The sequence below is a fragment of the Camponotus vicinus genome, unplaced genomic scaffold (genome assembly GCF_025532165.1).
Source record: "Camponotus vicinus isolate PSW18456_S1 unplaced genomic scaffold, iyCamVici1.0 SCAF_7, whole genome shotgun sequence".
NCBI lineage: Eukaryota > Metazoa > Arthropoda > Insecta > Hymenoptera > Formicidae > Camponotus > Camponotus vicinus.
This window is the reverse complement of record NW_028141979.1, coordinates 7,473,145-7,496,871: the sequence shown is the minus strand read 5'-3', so window position 1 is coordinate 7,496,871 and position 23,727 is coordinate 7,473,145. Positions and strand designations below refer to the sequence as shown.

Below are 23,727 nucleotides of genomic sequence, written 5' to 3'. Positions count from 1 at the left end.
TTTAGGAGATGATTCTTTGTCGAAAATTAAAGGGAGTTTTTCATATAAACATATACTCCTACATCTCTCCCTGTAGAGTTACACTCCTCCAAAATGGGGACAAAAATTAGGTTTTTATTTTTTTCTCAAATTTGGAACAAGTTAAAGAAATGAAATTAGGTGGCTATTTTCTACTAGTAAAAAGGTTATTTATTAATATTTTTTTTCAGCCTCCCGTATTGTTATAAGGGGATGAAACTAGCAACCCCTATTCAATTTTTTATTAGAACTTTTTAATGGGCCGAAATATGATCATCTAAAAATATGCATTAAAAAGTTTGATTTTTAGAAGCTTTTTTATTTCTTTTATTTTTTTCGTAAAATCAGTAGTTTTTAAGAAAAAAAATAAAATACATTATCGTGCATGATACTAAATAGCATAGGTTTCGAATGACGAAAAGTTCAATTTTAAAATAAAAATAAAATTAGAGTAAATGTTGGGAAAATTGGAACAAAAACAAAATTATAATAAAAATCTAAAAACCTAAAAAATAAAAACCTAATTTTTACCCCCATTTTTGGGAGTGTAATTCCACAGGGAGGGATGTAAGAGTATATATTTATATGAAAAACTCTCCTTAATTTTCGACAAAGAATCATCTAAAATTTTTCGCACTTTTAAGAAACACCCTATATATCAGATTAAAATTTACTTATGTAAATCTTACAATATATCTTTTACTCTACTTTATAATAGGCTCTTTATAGATTCTTTAATCATTTATTTTATATTTATATAATTTATATAATTCATATAATTATACGATTTACATAAAAATATTTGTACCTTTTGAAAAAATGCTCAAAAAGCAGTTTGATGTTTCTTGTGTTGTACTTGTACAGGACAGACACGAGAAATGGAATCCCTAAAACACGAATTTCTGTCACACGTATGTACGAAATTGATTGATTGATCAAACAACGTTTGGACTTTCGCCACCATATATAATCGTTATTTTCGATACGAGCGGAAATTTTAGACACTCGGGCAACGGGCATCATTGCCATCGATGATTGAACATTCGAAACCGACTGAAACACATGAAAGTCTTCTCAATTCCGAGAGTTCCGTACTCGACGAGCGTAGAAAAGCTCCGACAGAAAAAACCGGAACAAAACAAAAGCCCGCTGATGAAACAGTGGCGTGGCACTATGAAGCGAGATGAAAACCGTATTCTGAGATTTGCCGCGTCGTGTTTCCTTTCGCGGCCATCAGTCTTGCCCCTTCTCGGGAATTTCTGAATCGCACGCGAGAGACTTGATAAAAGAACAAACAATGTGCAGCTACACAAAGAATGATGAAAACACATATGAGAAAAGAGAGGGAATATACTAATGTTATATTTTGTATGAAACGATTTTCTGGGTAAACGTAAGGAAAGAGAAATAGTTGCGCATTATTTCCGGAAACGCGAAAAATGGCTGTGAAGTTTCCTATGGCACGCATGTTGGGCATCTCAATTAAAATCCTTAAATGATACTTTTATTTTAATTAATAAAGAGTAAAAAATCTAAAAAAATTTCTCATAGTATTTTCTGCTTATTAGTCACTTGTGTTTAATTATGCAAATATTACGTATTTTTTAAATAATAATATAAGAATTTAAATACTATATTTATTTGTGAATAGTATCGTTATTTTTAGTGTTGTGCAAAAAATTGTTTTTTAATGTATATTTTGTTTATTAAAAAAACTACTTTTCTTTCACAAAAAGTAACATAAAAAAATTGCACCATTCAAAAATAAAAATTAGGCCTACTGTAAATTTTAATTCTCCCTTACTTACTACAGTAATTCGTGAAATTGTTACATCTAATAAAATGCAGCATGAGTTTTTAATTAAATGCTACAATATTTAAATAAATAAATATAAACACAAAAAAATAAATAAATACAAGAAATATTTAAATTTCCCAAAGCATAGATTATACTAACAAACATGAGGTAAAATTAAAATAATTAAAAGTGAAGAAAAATTTAATGCAACAAAATTTGACGAATAAAAAACTCGTTTAATAACCGAGAAATTATCGCAAAGTTCTTCGGTGGCGAGGTGGTTAAAAAAAAAAACGCGATAATTTATTATGGAAATATATCCGCGAATAAAGGTCGACGAGAAACAACAACGAAGAAAAGAGAAACGAACTCCCGGGACTCCGGGCTGGACGGAAGAAAACAAACGCTCGTTAACGAGACGCATCAGGGCAGATTGAACAGATTTCCTGCCGCGGTTTAACCCGAGAGAAACGACTCTCCTCTTTCTCGCTCCGGTCCATACAGAGTCCCCGACGTCGACCCGCGGGACCAGAGGTTAATTTATCGAATTAAACGTCGCACAATTGCGTTACAAGTCCGAGTCGGGTCCGCCGAGTGTTTTCGCTGACGACAGCGTCGCGGATGCATGTTGTGCGTGAGTGCCAAGTGATTCCTCTTTCAGCGGAGAGAAATGATAATTATGCATTATTTCCAGAAATTAATCTCTGGAAAAAAAACGAATGTATTTTAAATTCGATAAAACTGCGACGCGATAAACAGACTCGCGATTATCAATCATTTCGCGTATCGCGACTATTTCCTTCCACACATGTCCGCGATGTCGCGAAATATAAGCTCGAAATATGTCGCGAATCACTGCGTCTACATATTTTCATCGATAAACAGCTTCTTAGGCAGCACTAAATAGGGAGATATGAATATTCATGTGTACGCTTGCACTTAATGTCGCGCGAGCGAGCAAAATATCTGACGATTCGCGTTTTGCATATGTGCTTCGATCAACAAAGTTCATATTATACGTGTTTGTATCGTTGATGTAAAACTCTCGTGCTCGCTACACTCGTATGTCTCGTTTCTTATTTCCACGCTGCTGAAAAATAAACGTGTCGCTTCTTTTATGTCAAGATTAAGGACTCTTAAAACGCGAGAGCTACATGTGCATGTGTGCGTAAATTGATGTAAAGCATGAGCTATCTTGCATGAGCTATTCAAATCTTGTAAGAAAATTCCCTGACCTTTCGGATATTTGTGTTCAAAAATTCGCATAAATTAGAGAATTTTTTAGAGATGCGATTTTTTAAAAATAAGTTTTTTATTGTATGCGCTTTTTAATATTTTCTACTCTAGGATAAGAAAAAATAAACAGACGCACATAAAGTTTAAATGTTAGATTTTGAAAAAAATGTTTTTCTTAATTTTCGAATTTTAATAAAATTTTTCTAAATTTTTTAAAGTAAACAAAAACCCTGAGGATTCCGGACTTTTCAAACATGCTATAAAAAAGTAACTCTCGAAACATGATATTATATAATTTATCTTTCTCTCACTGAGATTTTTCTTTCCAAAAATGTCTTTAATTTTCTCATAAATGCAACGATGTGAAAGATTTAGAAAACCTTGTTCATTGATTTTTTTTATTCGATCACTAAGATATTTAACAGCAAAACAACGACAAAATGGTGGCAGCCAATAGATTATTTTTTTCCATCAAGAGAAGTTTTATCGGATATTTACAGACGAACGTTCGCAGCGTTGGATTTGTATTTCGCGAATATTGCAAGTTATGATCGTAGTGTGCATCCGTAGAGATTATTTGATATAACTTCCGCTTATATTCTCTCTCTCTCTCTCTCTTCAAATTTATTCGAAAATGCATATTCTTACTATCGACTCGTCCTGTGTGTGTGTGTGTCGTAATAATGCGCTCTATATATTGTTCATAACGGAATTCCAGAGTTGATTTCTCTTCCCTCGAGCGCAACAGCATCTGATTTCCTTTGTGAGATTTGATAACAAAGGATTAACGTATCTCTAATTATTGTAGACGTTCATTGACTTTACTTAAAATTATCAAAGCATTAATTATTCAAATGTAACATGTTAAAGATTTATTAAAGCGCATGTTTTACGCAGAAAATATTTAAAAATTACGCAGAAAATATTTAAAAATTATGCAAAAAATATTAAAATAATTTAAAGTATTATCTAAACAAAGGAACTTTAAAATTGCATTAATCTCTCACTAGGGAAGAATCAATTCCAAATTCGTGTTCAACGATATGTCTTTACAATTAATTACCGTCCTGTGCAACGACGCAAAATATTGTAATTGGAAATGGGATTCACAATGCGATCCTCCCCTCTCTGACTCAATCCCCTTTGAGATACAATTACGATCAGTTGTCAAGCGCTATACGATATCCTTTTATGTCAATTAATTTAATCCAATCCAATTATCGAAACGTCTAATGTGTTAAATGCATCGACATTGTATTAAAAATGAATCGAGATTTGATAAGTTGAGAGAGTTGATAAGTCATTACATTGGTCGCATGTGTAGAATGTACGTCGAAAAAAATGCGAATACGAGATTACACTAGGGTGTATACTCAAATTTTGTAAATAAATTGTCTGAAGATTCCATGATTTCACAAGTATTTTTGTTCAAAGTTCCAGGTAGAATTAAAGTATTTTTATAGATGCAATTTTAAAATAAGTTTATGCATGGTTAATATGAATAAAATATATTGATAAATAAAATAAATATAATATATTGATATGTTTTAAACTTAAAAAATTTCATATATATTTTATAAATATATTTTAAAATAACTTTTTATTTTTTATTTGTATTAAATAAAATATAAACTCTAAAATACTAACCTAAGCCAGCTAAATAATCATAAAATTAGTATTATCTAAATATTAGAAATTATTAAAAAATGTTGTATGCGTAAAATAAATTGTGTTATTTAAGTATAAAAGAATGTGTACGCATTGTTATTTAAATATAAGAAATTTTTTTAATAAAAAATAATATACAAGATACAAAAAATGTTGATAAAGAAATAAACTCAATAAAATTATATAAGATTTTAAAATTTAAATATTTTGATTTCTCTTAAGAAATTCTCTTCTTAACCTATTAAAAACATAGTCTTTAGAATCTCAAAATTGAAACTGTTAAAGTTAAGATAAATGTTTATATAAAAATAAAATTACCAAAACTATCAATTTTTTTAAAAGATTCGCTGAATCTCAATAAACTTCCACGAGAATTCTCGAATTTTTCAAGAACAAAAATCCGTGAACAAGAATACCAGATTCTTCCTGGGGGTATACACCCTGAGTAACTGTAAATTCCGGTTCGCCGACAAAAACTCGGTAACGAAGGGGTTGGCGCCAGGCAGCAGCCGGGGAACAACCTGTTGGTCGAGTCCTTCCGTTCGAGTTGTCGATCGATTTATCGATTTAGCGCCGGGGCAAATGACTGATACGCGGAATAATTATCGGCTGACGCAATTAATGGGACGTCGCGGACGCGCTTCTCGCCGGGTGATCTCGGTGAAAGATTCCGAGTTGACGAAATTATACCCGTTGCTCGGCGTGTCCGTCCAGCCGGAGCCATCCGAGCAGAATTAGCAGAATTTAATTGGCCGACGAGAGCAACATCCGAGCGAACGGATCGACTACCAATTTGTTTCTCTCGTGAGAGCGAGCGAGAATCGCGCCGCCGATTCGTAAGACACGAGACAGAGAAAGAGAGATGCGTATGTATGCGTGTGCATATGTGTCACAATATAGGATAGGAAATTCATGATCGATTATATACCCGTGTAATAACACGCCCGTATTAGTGAAGCAATTATTGGCGGTTTTATCGCCGCGACGCGATTATGCGTGTCCCCGTTATTTATAAGACGAACAGGTCTGTCCCTCTTCTCTTCTCTTCTCCTTGTCTTTCTCTCTCTTTTTCGATCGCGGAATATTTTAATTGACGAATTCCTCGGCGATATATCGGGATTAGAGTCTCGAGTATTAATAGACTTTGCACTTTACGTGCTCCGTTTTACGGAAACACTTGAATATTGTAATTGAGATGTAATTGCAGCTTCGAGTATGTAAATAAGTTGTATTATCCTGTTAACCTTATTTTTTTTTACCAACTTGGTTAATAATATTAATATCGAGCGGCAATTTATGATGCGGTCTTTGCAAGAAATAATTTTTTTAAACTATTTTACGTGCAATACAAACATAAACATATCTAGAATAATCGTTTACGATAAATATGTTGTAACGGTATATTGATAAGTCATCGAATCCATGAGCTCGAAATGATCTGGTCTAATTCAATTACGCAGCCATCCGTTATGGAGGGAAACGATTCTATAACAATCGATAGATTTCAAGTGCAGATTATCGATAACAATAATTTAAATGTAATTCCGTTTAAACAAAATGATTGAAGCACGTTTTACTTTTTTTAAAATATTTTATTTTTTTAAAAAACAAATTTATCAATTAAAATGATAGCTTTAAGAAATGTCAGAGAGACTCTTTTAAAGTTTTCGAACTTTTAAAGTTTTCGAACTCCCTTGATTATTTCAAATATTATGTTATAACAAGAAAAATAATTAGAAAAGTAACGAAACATATATAAGGAAAGATACATCTTCAAAAGTATCTTCATTTATCATTAATTTAATGTAATGAGACTTGAACAAAAACTAAGACAACTATAAACTACAAGAAAAAAAAATAAATAGAATATGTCAAGAATTTGTACACAAGAGAAAATATTCAAATATTTTCAAAAATTTTAAAAAATGAAAAATAATTACACTTTTCTTATATAAAAAAATATATTTTTCTATTTTTATTCAAATATTCCATTTTTTTGTCAAGTTTGCGAGTCTATCAGATGACATTCCTTGCATTTCGTATAATTTTTCTAGACAAAAGTCGGAAGATCATTATATCATTAATTTAATGTGTAATAAGACTTGAACAAAAACTAAGAGAGCTATAAATTACAAGAAAAAAAATTAATAGAATTTGTAAAAATTACAAGAGAAAATAATATTCAAATATTTTCGAATTAAAAACTGAGAAATAATTACACTTTTCTTATATAAAAAAATATATTTTTCTTTTTTATTCAAATATTCCATTTTTTGCCCAAGTTTGAGAGTCTATCGAATGACGTTCCTTTCGTATAATTTTGAGACAAAAGTCGAAAGATGAATGTATCAGCGATTGTCGATCCACCGAGCGAGTTCCTCTGGAATCGTCGCGCAACCATCGGATATCGGAGAAAGAAAAACACCGGAGGAGGAAAATCGAGAGCAAAGGGAGAATAATTAGTTTATCGTGGAAAGAGAGAGTCATCGTGATCGCGGGCAATAATTTACTCTCTCGCGTCTCCGTTAAGTGAATATTCTTCATTCGGCTCGGCTCGCCGAAGGTCGTTAGGCGCAGCGATATAAAACCGATAGAATGCGGCGCCATCGCGGCCGTACCTCGCAAAATACATTATCGAACGAGTGGGGGAGAAGAGGGCGAGCGGATTGTTCCCTTTCTCGATGTGTCTCTCCGCGGTAACAGTATTTGCGGAACACTTAAATGGAATCCCGGGTTGGAACCTCACTGGGTGGGTGCCCGATGTACACAAGCAATACTTGTGATGCGCGACATACACTCACGTACGCACACACACCCTCGATCGTAAAGTACGCGCCATTATTATGTTCGCGATAGCGCACGTATAGACATTATACTTTACGCGAAAGAAAGAGAGAGAGAGGGATGGACAAAAGAGCTCGTATCTCGATGAAAGGGGAAGAAGAGATATGTCTTAGTTACCCTTCAACAGAAGCGTTTGTTGCCCGCGACAAGGACGGCATAAATTTGCTTTAAAGGGGATGATCTTTACGAATTGTATCGAAAATGGCACACTTGGGGGCAGAAAAATATGCCACAGAAATTGCGCGTAGATTATAAGCGAAATGATTTCCTCTCGCAAGATCGAGGGTTGTAAAACGAATTTACGCAGACGGAATATCGATCGAGTGATGCGCGATTATCTCTTGGATTGGATTTAACGCGCTAATTAAATCATAACTTCTCTCTCTCTCTATCAAGTTATATACCCTGCTGATACATCTGGAGATTTCCCAGCGGCTTTCTTCTTGAATCGCACACTGCTGTAATAATCTTGAACGTCGAAGGATGAGAGGACGTGCACCTGCACTTGTCTGGATTTGGAAAAAAAGGCAAAAAAAAAAGAAAATCCGCGAAAGCGCTATTTTACTCCAATATTAACTTATTAGCCGACGCATTCGTTCGGGGATAAACAAAATGATTATGCCACGAAGTCGCTCGTTATTAAGCATAGCGTGCACCCCGCGGTAATTACTCGGTGGTGGGGGGGGCGAGGTAGGAGGGAGGGGCTGCATAAAACCGGGCGCATTATAATGGCTTCGTGGCAATGCATTACCGACGTATCGCTCTCTCGTAGCCTGACAGTTTATTACTCCGGGCAATAATCTTCCCGTTTCCGCTCGCCTCTCGGGGCGCCCTCCCCCTCGTTAAATATTTCTTTTGTCATATTCGCAGCCATGAGAAGCCACTCCTATGCGCGCACGATCCCGTACATATCGCGCCAGGTCGTCTACTGTATGAAAGACTGTTCCAATGAAATTGGAACGTTCGAAAAGAAACTCGAATTCCTATTGATGCATATCGGAAAATATCTACGGAAATCCGCCCTAGAAATCCCTCTCGAGATGAAAATCCCCCTCGGCATTCATCGAAAATTCCTTCTCCCGGAGTTTGCAATATTTTCAAAGCATATTCGATCAACATATTTCTTTTTTGTTAAATTAGCATTTTTAATCGATAAATTCGGTAACGCATTTCAATAAACTTAAAAGCAGCTACTTGAAATATAAAGAAATACAATTTTAAATATCGATACAAAGAGTAAAACATTTCAAAACATATCTAGAAAATAACAGAATACATGACCCGGTATTTTAAATATATTTAAATATTGTTAAATTTTTTGTTGTTTCTTGAAGCGATATGCGTATGAAATTTGCATGGAATTTGTGTGGAATTTCTTCCTCAATTTTTTTCAGTGACATTATATTACATATTATTTATTTATTATATTTATTATTTTTATTATATTATATTTATTATATTTATTTATTATATTTATTATATTATATTTATTATATTTATTTATTATATATTATTACTCTATATTATTTATTATTAATTATATATTAATTATATATTATTTGTTTATTATTATTTTTCAGTGACATTTATTTTATTATGTATATTATTCATTTATTATTTATATACATTAGGCATTAAAATATATATATTAAATAAGACGGTGCAATTGCAAATACGTATTGTTTCGGCTTTATCGGACCTCATTCAATCTGATCTGAGACACACACAAGTGACCTTTTAAATTTTGCATATCGCGATTCTCTCGCTTCATCGAGCCAGAACTCTTAGGACGCAGTTCGTGTCTTATCCTGCCAAATTTATTCGGCTTATAACACGATCGCTGTGCTATACACATTCAAAGGCGGTTGATATTTACGATCCAATCATTCACTACCGTAGCGGAAGGCAGTGTTATTACAATGTCCGCATTGTGAGAGCGTATTAATGCGCTCTCTCGGTAATATATTATTTCTTATCTCTCTCACGAAGAGAGCAGCACTGCCTCCGATGTGAATTCAAATGCTAATGCCAAGAAAAATGAAGAAGAAAAGATAAGTATAATCATGCACTTCAAAATTCATAAACTTTTAAAAAAATTCCTTGCAAATATCCTTAATAAATTTTTATGAACCGAGAGAATTTTCACAACATATTTCTTCAAAATGCGAGAATCAAGGTAAAAGCGAGTGTCTGGGTCGACGTCCTCGATTGAAAAGATGAGAGTATTATCTGATTTTCATCTAGCGCCCTGATTTTGCCAGAGTTGATCAAGATCGTTGATAAGAGATAAGATCGTTCCAATATAAGAGTCATAATATTCTCTTTAAGCTACCGGAAGTGGAACATCTCGCGTTTTATGAAATATGTATCTCTAGTAACAAATGCATATATGCAATTAATAACTATTTTTGATAAATATTAACATTTATTAAAATTAAATATCAGATTCTTTAAATATAAAAAATTAAATATTTATTAACAAATATTTATATTAAAAGAATTTAAATGTGTACGATTCTTTAATAAAGGTTAGCATAATACGTCAGGAAAAAGTCTCACATTTTACTTTCTTTTGCAAGATGCTATTTTACCCTTTCAAAAAAGCGTTTTACAAAAATATCCACGAAAATAAACATTTGTAAATTAGGTAACGATTAATATTTTAAAAAGGGGAAATCATACATACACACACACATGTACGCACAAAACGCTGAGATTAAAATACGATATAATTCGAATCGAGGTAAAAAACGGCTTGTCAATAAACACGACGGTTAATTAGCAAAAAGTGACGGCTGGATTAATTCACAGTACGAACGCTATTTATATCCTTGCGGCATGTTGAGAAAATTAATTTCGCCGTGCGCACTGACATTCTCGGAAGACGAAACGGGTATCTCGCACCTAGCTAGCGGCTAATTATAAAACGCGTATCTTGGCAATAGATGTTAAAAAAATAAAAAAATAACAATAAAAAACCACGTATCAACGTCGCTGCTCGTGACAACGTATTATTCGAATACCATTCGTCCCGTGACGCGCGGAGAGTGCCATGATTATCATTTAAATTGCAATAAAGTGGCAACGCACAACCCGCACTGATGCGTTAGGTCGACCGCAGACTGCAATTATTTGCCCATTTCTGTTCCGCCTTAAATATATCTTGCGTTTTTGCGAAAAATCGATCGCTCGCAACGCCGTAAATCAAAGACACACACAAGCACGTACACACATACACGTATGATCCCATACGATGAAGAAAACTATTCGCGCAATATAAACATCAGCTTCCATCTCCTATCCTGTTTATCCTCAAAATACATCCGAAAAAAATGCCTATTTGATTTATTTCTTATTTATTTTACTCGGTGAAATATTTAAATATTTTAAAAAAGATTTTAATTAACATATGCATGCATTATTTTATTTCGCATTATTAATCGAATAGGAGGAATATCATCTATGCGCATAAATATATAATTTTTGCATTCCATCTCAAAAATGTATTCTATTTTTTTTTTTTCACCTCTGATTTTTACCTTCGTATTCGCGGAACCGTAATCCATCCATTTCACATGACATCCACACATGTTTCGATTTGTTCGAATTAATTTTTCTATGCGAGGCAGACAATAATGATTTATTTATTTTCTTTTTGCTAACAGGAACAATTATTCATCTTTTTGTCACGCTTAATTGCATGTAATGAAAATTATGAAAATGTATGAAAATAAATTTTACGAATGAAATTCACTTCCGCGAATAATAATTTCCCTGTAATCTTAACAACGCGATATTAGACTGAATGTCGATATTTGCAATAGATCTAGAGGAATCTGAAAAATTTGTCGATAGTATGCCACCGATAAAGCATGAAAACAACATATTTCCGTTGCATCGGATGAATCTACAATCCTGGAAGAACTCTCTCTTCGAATATTCGATTGGATTCCTCTTTTCTTCCGACATCAGCTTCATCCTTCGAAGCCTTTCAGGACGGGGTTATTATAGAAATGCCTCCGTCAGAGAGTACACTCTCCGTCTCCCCTTCTCCCTCTCCCTTTTTTAGCTTTTCTGTCATATTTCTTTGCCCGATGCGTTTCCATATTTAATTTTTTATGTCCGCAGCATCTTGAGGGCTCTTATCGCAACATCTTGTTGGAAAGTAAAATATATAAGTTATATATTTACTTGCTTTTTTCCTTAGTTTTTACCTTTCTTTTCCGCTCGACATTTCCTTATTCTTTCAACATGACTTTTTTATTTAATGCAATTTTATTCCATATAACTGGATTTATCCACGGTTCACCGCCTAAGTTTCGATCTAGAAGTATGGAATTATATAATGCTATCGAAATTTCAAGATACGTTAAGAAAAGAAAGAGAGAAAAAGAAAAAGAGAGAAAGAGAGAGAGACGTATCATAAAATATTATTTCCAACATGCAATAGCTTGTTACGAGTTTGCTTGTATCGAATTTATTGGTGGAGTGGCTTTTGAATGAAATATTAATGAATGCCGATGATAAACTTCTTACATGTCTTTGTATACCACATATATTAAATTAATTGTATAACTTCTCGAAAGCAAGCTAATTTGCAAGACATGAAGTTTCCGATAAATTTAAATTCTTTCGCAAACGGAAGCGTTTCATTCGTACAATTTATTTTCATATATTTTCATGATTTTTTATTACGTACGATTAAGTATAATAATTATTCGTATCAGAAAAAAAATAAAATTTCTGATTCTTCTTTCTTTTTTTTTTTCGAACTGCATAATCTCTTTTTTCTTCGTAGCTACATAATTTGTTTTATTCAGTCCGTGCATCTCGCTTTATCCGCTCGTATTTTTGTCTATATAATTCCACAGTCCATCGCGTAATAACGCGCGGGCGATCGTGTCAGTTGCACGACAGATTGTCCCGTAATCTACATAATAGCGAACAATGTTACCGAGTAGGTGGACATACGTCCAGGAATTAACGTGACCGTCGGTCTGAAATTTATAGCCGCCATTTTGCCGGCTGCTAATGCCCGGGATAAGTATACGCGCGCTCATCGTAAACTATCAAAAAGTCGCGAGGAAACGTCGCAATGCGCTTTTCGTTTTTACCTCACTCGACTTCAGATTTGACGGGAAAGACATTTTATGGCGACTCCAATTATTATCTCGAAAAACCGAGACTCGTTCATATGTAAAATATAAAAAATAAAAAGAGGAAGGAATAAATAAAAAGCCGGCCAAACTAGATTTAAAGAAGGAATTTGATGCGCCTTTTGTAAGTAAAAAATATGGCAAATGAAGCTTTTTTAAGTATCTTACATTTTGAAAATTCAATTCCTAACGTCTACAAAAATAAAGTATCAAATCATCTTTCAATCTGAATAGATCGATAAGATTTTTTCCATTTCATGAAAAGAAAAATATAATGTTATTTAAACTTTTGCCTTCGCAATTAATTGTAAAATTATTTATTAAATATATAATATAATAATTATTTATTATATATATAATATAATAATATAATAATTATTTATTAAATTTATATATATAATATAATAATTATATATTAAATATATAATAAAATATAATAATTATAAAATTATTTATTAATTATAAAATTCTCTTCAACACAGCGCACAAATGATAAGGAATGAGCCCTCGCCTATCAGGTGGATTCTCAGATTCAGATAAATTCCACGTATGCGCGGAGCAGAGGGTGGAGGATTGCCGTCGATAAATTCGCCGGTCATCAGGGTCCGGCCTGCTTCACATTAAGCTCGACAGGTCACGATCGACCGCCTCCTTTCGGCCTCGTCGCACCAGAGTTTCGTGCCAAGCACGTCGAGGGCTCGTCTAGCTAGACAATTTGTTACTTCCTTATCAGTCGACCGACTGCTCCCGCTTCTTTCCACCGCGGTCGTTCGCTCCTTCTATGATGAAAGAGAGAGAAAGAGAGAGAGCGGGGGAGGGGGAGATTTATTACGCGCACACGGGAATCATACGAACAACGAAATCGAATTACAAGCCATCCGCAATATTTGATATAACGTTTGGAAAGTGAATACGGCTCTGAGTGCGAAATATGAGAAGAGAGAGGGGAGGGATAATTAAATAATTAAAAAAAAGACACACGAGGTGTTTCCTTTCGAAGTGTAAAAAATGTATAAATTAGTATCCAATTAACATTTCGGAAAATTATTATAGCGTAATAAAGTTTCAATATGTCCCTTTATAAACAAACTTTTAAAAAATTATAAAATGCCCGAAAAGATATTTATATTATATTCAAGTTGTGTAAAATTTAATTTTTGCATAATTTAAAGAATTATAAAAATCTCATATTAAATAATTACTCTTAAATACATCATATACATATAAACATATATATACATATATATATATATATGATGTACATAAATATATGATTATTAAAAATAAATATTATTTTATGAGCAATTAATTTAACAAATAATGAATTAACAAAATTTTAAATCACTAACCTTGCTCCGATGCCCGGTGCTTTTTCGAGGACCTCCTTCTCCTTTTTTTATTCATTTTTTTGATTGCTCTTCTTCTTAACATTCGCAAAAACACTTTCGATACAACGATACTGAATAAATTATACGCGTAACTAATAACTAGAATCTCACTTAACTTCACACTTAACCTCACTCACGACGTAATATATTAATTTAAATTGCGAAAATTATATAATATTATTAAATTATTATTAAGAAAACACACGATTACGCGAAGCTATGATCAGTTCAACACTGAAAAAATCGCGCGATCGAATTCATATATCATTTCTAACATTATTATTAATGAATAAGCGCACATCATCGTAATAATGTTCGAATCAGCTGTTTGATGCCCGACGTTTCGTCAACGACTTTAAAATTAACAGCGGCATAATCACATTATTAACTAATCTCGCAAATTGATAATTGCAAATACACGTAATACGCGGAATAATCGCGTTTTGAGATAAAATACGCAGGAGCCCCTCGCGTTGCTGCCGATTCACCCGAGTCTCGCGGAACGAATGACCCAATGCCACGAGTCATGACAACAATGACGTGTACGTAAACAATAACACACTACTAGCAAAGACGTCACGAGTCACGAATGCCGTCTGTTGATATCGTGAAATATCTAACTCGCTACAAAATAAATTTATGCAAATTAACAGAAGCGTTATCGGAGAAATATATTATATGTTTGAGAGAGAAGACTATCTCTTTAGATTTCTACTTTGCAACGCGATTCTTGCAAATTCGCAATTTAATAAATTGTCTCTCATATATTGTCTCTCTATTATTGCTCAATTCTAAATTTACGAATTATATTTTAATTTCACAGAGAAAAATATGTTCGAACGTATCTAAAGATAATTTATGTATCATTGCGCGTATCAGAAATTATTATTAATGACCGCATAAAATTTTCCTGTTACTTATGTCAAATGATTTATTTATTCTCTGATTTATTCTCTGATTTATTTATTCTCTGATTTGATTATTGATTATTAATTTTTTCTTTCTTCCTTTATTACGCACGATAATCTATGAAGCAAATCAATCTAGACCTAATCTATAATTGTAGTATTAAATAAAATATTCAATAAAACATCATATAATTAATATAATTAATTATAATATAATATAAAAAAGTTAATAACAAAATTAATATGATAAAAAAATTAATGTAATTATAGTAATATTGGAAAATAAGAAAATATTACAATTATATATAATTATATAAAATTACAATTATTTATGTGTAAAATATCTGACAATTTACTTCCAAGTTTCTACTTCTTTTTTTAGCAATAAATATTCTTCTTCCTTTATTCATCAATTATTTTTTATTCCATCTAATCACACTAATCATGAGTGATTTCATAAGCATCGATTAATTTAAATGCTTCTCTTTTGAATATTTTCCTCATCATAATCATAAATATAATCTACAATGTGTACAGAGTATGTGCAACGTTTCGTAAGAGTTTCCAATATTTCAGAGCATGAAATATAAATCTAATCCTATTCTATTCCATTTCCTTTCTTTCTATATCGGAAGTCCCCTTCTTCGCGAAACATCGGATTTAACGTAAGAATTGTTTTCCGGAGCACTGAGATTGCGTTCATTTAAGCGTGCTGTGACTTACGTAATCAGTTACTACGAATGCACCACGAGAGGCAGGAATTACAACTGATAAATGCTTTCGCGAGATCGCTCTCATAAATTTATTGCCGATCAGTCATTTGTCGTTGCCGATAAAAGCGTTTAATGGCACGTAATTAAATAAGAATACGATCGTCAAAAAATATGTTGTAAAATCCTAACAGCTGTATAAGCTAGTCGACTAGTTATCGTTCTTTTTTTTTCATAGATAAATTGAATACGATTCTGTTAAATTTGCATAAACATTATACATAAATGATAATTTTAACAATGGATAATTTTAAAATATTTTTTATCATTGCATATTGTAAGTAGATGTAAATAAAGTATTGTACTTGAAATGGAAAATAAGGACGTTTATATAAATTTTATTTTTTCTACCAAATATATATATAACCAAATATATTGTGTTATATATATTCTATTAAATATATAAATATAAATAATTGTAAAATAATTATTTATGTATGTTTATTAAAACCCTTTTTGAAGTATTTAATTGATTTTACGCAACAGAGATAAATATTTCAAATGCGTGCATTTCTCGTTAAAAACTTCAATAACAACATTGAATTTAATTTCGCACAATAAAATATATAATGCTATATATTTGTACGAATTTATATTCATCTTTCTCTTACATCTCTTTAGATCCATTCTTCATATTTTATTAAATCATGTCAGTTGTTTTCATAAATCAGCAATAAAAATAAACGGTCGTTTTTAAAATTGCTACATTGTTTCAAAATATTTTCCTTCCACTACATAACATGTGAAATAATATTTGAAACTCAAGGAAAAGAGGATGTCGAAATAGTCAACGAAAAATTTGGAAAACTTTAAATATTATTTTAAATGATATCTGTAATAATCTTTTTTATTAATTATTAATATTTAATAAATAATGTCAGTTATTGTATTTCAAAGTAAGTATCTCTAATATAAATTTATATCTACTATTTTTACGAAAAGAAGTTTCGAAATATTATGTTATTATGTAAACAGAACTCTCCCTCTCTCTCTCAAAATTATTTAAATAATTATTTTACACTCTGCATTTATTAGGAAAACTTCACACATACAAATATTATACATATTATAATATTTTTGAAATTTTTAATAAATTATATAATAAATAAATTAAATAAATTATACTATAAAAGTTCATAATTAACTTCACTTTTTACATTTTTATTTTTAATATAATTTTGAAACGGAAAGTTAATTTCTTACGATAATATCCTTTGGATATCTCGGATATGTCACCGTGTCTTACAACCGCAAAAAATGATATTAGACATGTAAAGGATACAAGAGTATGCTCCTTTCCGCTCTTTCCTATTGAGGTAGATTCGAAAATATTGGCTGTCATATTCTATTTCAACACATATACGCGCACGTTCCATTTTGGAAGTCTGCAGACGTACATACAATATGCATATGATTTAGCCGCCGGAGCGTCGACGGATTCAAGTACGCCGGATGGCAACTTCCAAATGTGGAGCACGAACTTAATTAGGGGAATTGTCAAGAAACGAGATTGGAGGGCCGCCGGCGCTGGCGGCGTAATTAATTAGCGTACGCGACACAATCCTCTAATGAGATTTTGCCTGTCGATTGTTCCATCATCGACGTGTACCCGCCCAACGGCCGTTGATAACGCAGCATCTCGCACTTTACAAGAAAATCAAACGGTAATCGATGCATGCAACAGAGCTGATTGATATGCCGCGAGTTTGCCGCGTATTTAAACTCTATTATCAAGAGGGTCGCCACAGAATATAAATGTATCCATTAATCCTTAATTTCCGTAATAAACGTGATACATGGATACACGTTAAAACTATCGTTTTACTTCTCTTCCAGAGATAGATTTTTAAGTACTTAGTTTTAAATATATTTAAAAAAAAGAAACCTAAGAAAATAAGAGAAAAAGAACTTTAATATGAAAATCCATATCTAATAAAAAGGGAAATCTTGAGTTAAATTGATTAGACACACACAGAAAAAAAATAAGTGTCAAATCAAAACTTATATACTTAAACTAACGCGTTCATTGTTTCGTATATACGCAACAATTTATAATCTTCTTAGAAGAATTTAATAATTTTAAATTTCAACAATATTATAGTCTTATTTTAATATTGTAATTATCACCTCAAGAATATATAATTATTTAATTCTACTTTAAAAAAATTATAATCTTTGATTTAAAAATATTATTTTCTATCCAACATTGTTTCTTTTCCATTCGAGAAAATTAAATCTTAAATCATAAGAATATATTTTTCTTGATTGAACTATGTAAAATGGTTTCATTCAAGTAAGCAATTATTCAAGCAATTATATTTTTCTTTAATTAACGCAATATAATCTCATTTCAAGATTTCCATGTTAAAACTAAATATATTTTCAAAACAAGAATGTCCTTTTTTTCTTACATATATGTATCAGAATTTATGACAAAAAAACGAATTTCTAGAAAAAATGAATTTCTACATCTATGTCGAGTAATTCAGTGTTTCCTATAATTTACATATGCATTTGAGATGGATTATACTTACTTACATATGCTTTCGTCATAAAAATCGATATACCTCGCGCGAGGTTACTGCCCTGCACAATAATAACTTACCAAGGATTAATGCACTGTCTTAACTTAATTACAGACTGTTATAAAATTCCAGGTTAACAAACATTTTTTTATTTTAACAATAGGCATTTCACATGCATAAATATGTATGTAAAAAAAATTTGTATTTCTCTAAAATACATATCTTTTCGCGTTTTTAAATTTAAAAAATATCTTATGATTCACTCTATTATATTATATAATATAATATTTAAATATATTTTATTATAATATTTAAATATTTTTTTAATTTAAAAATTTATTATTATTATTATTATTATATTTAAATATTTTTTTAATTTAAAAATTCAGAAAAATGGGTATTACTAGATCAACAAAATCATATTTACATGTATAAAATCTCTATTGTTAAGATACAAAATGTCTGCTGATATACGATAAATTAATTCCTTTCACGTTTCATTTTATGTAAATATTCCATAAACAGATTGCTGATAAATACATTACGGTTATAAATAAGTTATATACATGTATAGGTCTGTAAATGTGATTTTACAATACAAATGCGAATCTAGTTAAGCCACGCTTATCTGCGAAACATAATCGAATAAAACGGGGCGCATTAAATTATGTAAGCGACATGACGCACGTGAGAGCTCGAAAGCCCGAAAGCTGAGCGAAGAGAAACGTCATTAAATTTGCAAACGCCGCCCGACACCGTAGAAAGAGCGCGAATATAACGGGGGGAAAATACACGTCCGAATAAAATACATGGGTCTTTCGCGATCGGATGTCGTGAAAGATTCTCTTGGAGGAGAAACTTGACATCGTCATCCGACGACTGGATTCAATTTCACTGTTATTTCCATTTACGATCGTCCGTATATGGGATCGTTCAAGGACGCATCTGGCGGAAATCGCACCAAGGCCGGAAATAGCCTCTGGGATTCGATAGATGAAAGAGATGGTAGCCTGTTGGAGGGACGATGAATTTCGCGCGTGGGCGGACGCAAAATTCGGCACCGTGAATGTCACTCGATTAAGGCACAAAGGACGAGAGAGAGTTTCTACCACGCTGGATCGAGTTTTGAAAGCGCGGGCGACCGAACGATAAAATATTTTTCGAAACTGCCTCGACGAAGAGAGAAAGAGAAAAAGAGAGAGAGAGGTTTCGCGCTCGACGAAACTAATTTCGCGCCCTTCGCGAGGCGGACAATCGGCGAGGAAGCGGCTCGTCGTCTATCGATTGTCACATACACTTCACAATGTCGGACAATCAATACGCACCGATTGATACTTCACGATGCGACGCGCATATTGATTGCGGGCATTTTCTGTAACGATTCAACTTTTATAACGTTCCGTACATGGTGCAGTCTCGACCAACAAAGGTTGTCAATAGAGGCCGATCTGCGCATATTATTTTCAACTCGGCACTGAATAAATTCAGATGTCCTATTTATCTAGATATTTATAAGCTTTGGGATTTTCGTATCAAAATGCACGATCTTATCGTCGCTTGTTATCGCGAGGATTTATCAATTAAGATCAAAATTTTTGTATTATTATGTCCGATACACTATTTACTTTATCAGATAATGATGAAGATAAATTAATGCAACTTATACATGTGAAACAAATTTGGTTACAAATAAATAAATTTAATATAAAACTAAAATTTATATAAAATTTATATAAAACTAAAATAATTAATCATAAAATTTATATAGATACTATATGAAGTTATAATTAAATGTAGCATTATTATTAATAGTATATATTCTCTAATTACATGTAATTATACAATCCAGTCCCAGTGTAATAAATAACGATATAACATGCGATATAAAAATAATAATATAAATCATAGTTTGACAAATTATATTAATAATAATGAAAAAATCTATATCATAAATCTAAAATATCGAAGAAGCATTGATGATTATCTAACTGAGCGATTGGTCGCGATAAGATAATTCAAGTTTACGGGCGAAAAGAAAACACACCCTTTACAACAAACCCGAGAGATCGGCCTGGTTCTTTACAACTTGAAGAGAAACTTTCTTGGCAAAAATACAGCGATATGCACATCCATCAAAATTCTAACTTTCCTCGTTTGATGAATCGCCTAATCGATATTGATTAAACATCGGCCTGTGCTTCTACAGCAAACGATAAGACGACGTTGTCATAATTCAGAAATTATATGGCTACGCGAATGCAAAATATTTGCCAAATCAAAAAAAAAAAAGAAACAACATCGCCGGGATACTTAACTTATGATTTATGGCAGGTAGTTCAATGTGCTTAATTACTTACGCGGGTTGCTCTCTCGAGTAAGATTACGTAGGATTAGCATGATAATCAATTTCTCGTGAAGGATAAGTTCATGAATAATTAAATGTACGTGCCACGCGATATAATTTCTAACATTTCCGCGCGATACATATTATTTCGAGCAAGTAATTCTTTTTCCACGCGAAAAAAAGATACAAAAAATACCACAATTCGAAGAAGACAGACTGTCATACTTTTCCTACTTTCATATCCGCGTGTTAACGATTTTTTTTTTCTAAAAAAAAAAAGCATCTACAGAAGCCCGAGTACGTGACGAGAAGAAGGAGTTTAATAAAAACCGCCAGTGAGGAGAGACGCGTGTATCGGGCACAGGACTCGGGACACGTCCCTCGAAGATGACGGTGAGCGAATTTCCGGCCGAGCGGTCGGGCAGACCGCAAAATGTCGATTGGCCGCGTCGTGCGCGCCCATAGAGTCCCATCAGAATTTCATTATGCGTATAAACCCTACGGTCAATTTCAAGCCATGCCTCTGGTACACCTCAAATGGCAACGCGAACGTATTACGGATCCAAGCGTCACATTCGAGGTAACGAACCGATGCGTATCGGAGCGTTATTAATATTAATTCCGAGACGCGATGGCCAATTTTCATTTTATCTCTCGAAAGCGATAACGTATTATAACATGGCAATATAACTGCAATATAACATGGTAATATAACTGCAATATATATGTAATAATTTCAGAATTATAGTTTTAAGAGACAGAATTAAATTTAAATGTAATTTATAACAACTGATATTAAAAAAAAAATAATAAATGGCACAATTTTATCAAAGAAAAAGAGAGAGAGAAATTTCCTCATTACAATACTATTCAAGTGATAATAGGCCACCCGGTATAATATTGAAAACATAAAAATGCTACACAAATTCGCTACATCATCGTAAAAATAATGATCGTAGCACAATACGCAATGTATATGACGTCAATTAAATCTCCAATGCGCTATTAAATCTTCACATTATCCGCAGATTGTACATACAATCGGCTTTTACGTTGTTACGTTTTATAAAGTATAATCTGCGCGCGCGCGATACGCGTGGTAAAATAAAATAGAAATCGTGATAAATCAATATTTATAAAGCGCGATTTGCAAACGCGTCAAAGAGTCAAAGTATCCCCGGTAACATATCCGATATACGGTATAAAATCAATGGCTCATCATTTGACGTTTTCTGCAAATATCAAATGACACGTGAACGCATTAACACGTACAATTACAAATAGACAAAACACATCGCGTTTTACTATTCAAACGTTTTACCGTTTAAACGTTTATGCGTTCAACGCAATACCGCGTAACCAATTTCTTTTTATTTTACATTGTAAAATTAATACGACATGCGAGTCGTGGAATAACAGAGAGGACGGAAAGCAAATTGTACGCAGCTTTTTATCGCATATTTTATAACTTATTTATTTAGTTTCCAGTATTTTTCGCATATTTCAACTGAATATTTAGGTCGGTTATTGTTTCGAATTTCGAGAATGTTGAATTTCAAGAAAAATTCCACATGTATATATTAATATTAAAATTAAAGCACATGTATGTTTGAAAGAGCAACATATTTAAAAAAAATATGCGTAAATAATTCATCAGTTGTTTTTGGATGTAAAATTTATTTTACGCAGAGTTTTTAATTATTTTCTCTGTCATCTCTTCAGAATCTTTTCCCGCGACGAAAGATTAATTTTCACGGGGATTTTCTTCGAAAAAAATCCGCGCAATTTTTCGGAAGTTTTCATATCGAATGATGCAAGTGAAAAATTACTAATGACTGGAGGAAGCTTCCGCTCAGCTGGAGGGCTGCTATTTATGTAATCAGGGATGCACCGACTATTACCAGAAACAAAACCAATGTAAGAGCCGCTTCCCTCTCCTTATTGCTCTTAATCCGACGGAAGAGCACGACTGTCGTAATTAATCATTAAAAAAGTTTCTCAAACGCTGATCGAGGTGAAAACTAGTCTCCGCTTTTTGAAGGAAAAGCGCCGGAAGCGAATATTTGCGTTAATTAAGCTGATTAAATGCGCATGTCCTAAAGCTAAAGAATTTATGGAATGAGAGAAACATCATTGCTTTTATCGAAGTGTGAAGGAAAATAGGAAACTTTTTAAAATGATGCACAGAAAAAAAAGGATTCTTGTTTTGAAAATATATTTAGTTTTAACATGGAAATCTTGAAATGAGATTATATTGCGTTAATTAAAGAAAGATATAATTGCTTGAATAATTGCTTACTTGAATGAAGCCATTTTATATAGTTCAATCAAGAAAAATATATTCTTATGATTTAAGATTTAATTTTCTTGAATGGAAAAGAAACAATGTTGGATAGAAAATAACATTTTTAAATCAAAGATTATAATTTTCTTAAAATAGAATTAAATAATTATATATTCTTGAGGTGACAATTGCAATATTGAAATAAGACTATAATATTGTTGAAATTTAAAATTATTAAATTCTTCTAAGAAGATTATAAATTGTTGCGTATATACGAAACAATGAACGCGTTAGTTTAAGTATATAAGTTTTGATTTGACACTTATTTTTTTTTCTGTATGTTATATATCTAGAAATTAAATCTGTAAGTTTAAAGTAAGGTAGAAATTCTACCCAAGTGTCTCAAAAAAAAGATATGGCAAATATTTAAATCATGATGCATGTATCAAGAATTTTCTTCCCACAACAGATGATGCTTCCATCTTCTGGAATAAGATATGACAGGTTCAGAAATTTTCTGCCATTTCGACAAAATATATACACGTACCTCAAAGGTGGCGAGGATGAAGTTACCGCAACCATTACGTGTTTCCATGCTAGCATGGAATAAGCAAATTTGCCGGAATACGTCAAATATATTCCCGCTTCTAGCGTCCGAGCTAGAGAAACGTTGAATTGCTCGTTCAGCATCGCCGCGAGGGCGGTTAAATTTCACTCTCCTGGGTTTCTAATTTCTAATTACTTCCACGCGGGAGAAACAGGACACGCAAATATCTATTTAGTCGGAA

The 23,727-nt window shown here is 32.4% G+C and overlaps 1 protein-coding gene across 5 annotated transcripts in view; it reads right to left on the bottom strand.

Moving 5' to 3' along the window:
* The window catches only part of Pde9 (phosphodiesterase 9), a 216,797-nt gene that overhangs the window by 68,972 nt on the left and 124,098 nt on the right, over window positions 1–23,727 (bottom strand). Inside the window, exon 1 of one of the 5 annotated variants that reach the window (XM_083104399.1) lies at window positions 14,070–14,207. The exons of the other annotated variants lie outside the window; for them this stretch is intronic. The gene's annotated coding sequence lies outside the window, so the exon portion shown is untranslated. Of the gene's footprint in view, window positions 1–14,069; window positions 14,208–23,727 lie in introns of those variants that run through there. 5 annotated transcript variants of the gene reach the window in all.